Below are 2,498 nucleotides of genomic sequence, written 5' to 3' on the forward strand. Positions count from 1 at the left end.
AAATTGACAGTCTGTACTATGGTCACAGGTTGTTCATTGTGTGTGTGTACCTGTGTCTCTGTGTATGATTTTACCTCCGTGCATAACATTTTTTCTCAAGTATCAAGGTGAGGAATATTAATTTAAGAAATGTAACACTTTCCTGTTTTGGGCACCTACTGTAGAATCAGACTCTCCCAGGTGTTTTAGCACAATTAGACATGGACTAAGGTTGTCACTACACTGCTCCATCAAACACTACCAGATCAAGCACAGCACGGGTTAGATAGAGAGTAAAGCTCCCTCTACACTGTCCCATCAAACACTCCCAGGGCAGCTACAGCACGGGTTAGATAGAGAGTAAAGCTCCCTCTACATTGTCCCATCAAACACTCCCAGGACAGCTACTGAACAGGTTAGATACAGTAAAGCTCCCTCTACACTGTCCCATCAAACACTCCCAGGGCAGGTACTGAACAGGTTAGATACAGTAAAGCTCCCTCTACACTGTCCCATCAAACACTCCCAGGGTAGGTACAGCACGGATTAGATACAGAGTAAAGCTCCCTCTACAGTGTCCCATCAAACACCCCCAGGACAGCTACAGCACGGGCTAGATACAGAGTAAATATTCCTCTACACTGGGTGTGAACAATTGGAAAAATTGCCCTATCTAATTTGAGATACCTATGATGCAGTGACAAAGTCCTTTTCAGTGAGTACTGAGCATGATATTGGTTACCTGGGACTGACTGCGATCCAGTTACAGCAACATAAAGCTCGAGTACCACTCACGGCCGAATAGCCCACCATCATTCACCATCTAGGCTTAAACTTGAAGACAGGGGTATGCAGGCGAGGTAGCAGATGACTGCCAGCACCTGTGGAAGTACATCCATCCAGGTTTGGCTTCAGGAAAAGAGAAGATAGGGGGACAAAAATTGAGATGAGCGAGGAATTATCAGTCATATAATCCTTGGCAGTGCTTGGAAATGTTTAACTAATGGACAGTTTAGGATTCAGTATATGAATAATTTGAGACATGACGTGGTAAAAGTGTAGCATACTTGGAAGGAACAGGTGACTTTGGACCTATGGTTCCTAAAGCTCTCTACCACTGAGGATTTCCTCATGTCTGGGTCTGTTGTAGATTAATCGATAGAGATCGATTGCTATTAGTCAACAACTCCATTAACTTTATGTCATGCGACTACCAGGATGGTAGAAGGCAATTTAGATGGATCTTGGTCTTTCTTCATCTTCCTATGTTCCTATTTGCAGAAGAGATTTACTAGAAGGGTGCCAGGGATGAGGGACTTCAGTTATGGGGAGCAAAGAAGGTTAAGAGGAGATTTAATAGGGGTGTTCAAAATCATGAATGGTTTTGATAGAGTAAATAAAGAGAAACTGTGTCCAGTGGCAGAAGGATCAGTAACCAAAGGACACCGATTTAAGATGATTGGCAAAAGAACCAGAGGCCACATGAGGAAACTTTTTTTTACACAGCGAGTTGTGATCTGAAATGCACAGCCTTAAAGAGTGATAGCAGATTCAAAAGTAACTTTCAAAAGGAAATTGGCTAAATACGTAAAAGGGAAAAAAATGCAGGGCTACAGGGAATGAGCAGGGGAATAGGATTAGTTGGATAGCTCTACCAAAGAGCCGGCACAAGTAGGATGGGCCGAATGGCCTCATATTGTGCTGTTTCATTCTATGATTCTATTTGGGTTTGAGCAATGACTGGGCCGAGGGGAGGGGTGGTGGTCACAGGACAAACAGAGAAAACAAAATTGACCTACACTTTTTTTTAAATGAGGGACACGCCCTTTTACAGTTCTTGCTCTTCCCTCCCGCCTCAATATTCGGGCTTTTTGTGATTGTTTAAAATGTTATAAAAGAAACACAAGCAGCTTAGAAGGTATCTATAGAATTAAATGAAGAGGGAGCCACTGGGGAGAGCTGTTGAATCAAAAATTCTCCACAGTTAATTTCACTTTCGTTTTCCCCGCGCCGGGTCTGATCCCAGACACGAAACCAACAGTCGGTGGCGATTTCAGCGAGAAATAAGATGAAACAACGCAAAGAGAGGTAAGGGCCAGAGACAGGGTTTGGAGGAATCGCCCCTGTTCCTCGGAGCTGTCTGTCGCTCCATTAAATGCTGCCGGGTATTTCTCATAACGAAACTGATTAGTAAAGGAGGAAAAAACACGTCGGTGAAAGCTGGGTCAGGTTTTTTCAGTAAGTGAGTTAACAGCAGGTAAGAGAGATCTACTTTTATGGGGGTTGGGAGCCTGTAAGAGGGATCTGTCCGAATCCCAGGGTTTCATTAACTCCTCTACAGGATAGGGGAGGATTGGAGGGGGTGACCATTTATAAAGAGTTTAGGGGGAACAGCGGGTGCAGTTCTGGGATTTGGAGCAGGAAAAAGGAGGGGGAATAGTGGCTAAAGAATGGGGGGAATGAGGGGGAATGTAGAGGAATGTGGGGGGAGGGAGGAATGTAGAGGGAGGGGTAGGGGT

At 44.5% G+C, this 2,498-nt stretch overlaps 1 protein-coding gene across 5 annotated transcripts in view; it reads right to left on the reverse strand.

The window, feature by feature from the left end:
* The window catches only part of rbm43 (RNA binding motif protein 43), an 88,680-nt gene that overhangs the window by 81,402 nt on the left and 4,780 nt on the right, over positions 1-2,498 (reverse strand). The gene's annotated exons all lie outside the window — the stretch shown is intronic.

The sequence above is a fragment of the Somniosus microcephalus genome, chromosome 7 (assembly GCF_052327205.1).
Source record: "Somniosus microcephalus isolate GS21.2 chromosome 7, FLI_Smic_1.0, whole genome shotgun sequence".
Lineage (NCBI taxonomy): Eukaryota > Metazoa > Chordata > Chondrichthyes > Squaliformes > Somniosidae > Somniosus > Somniosus microcephalus.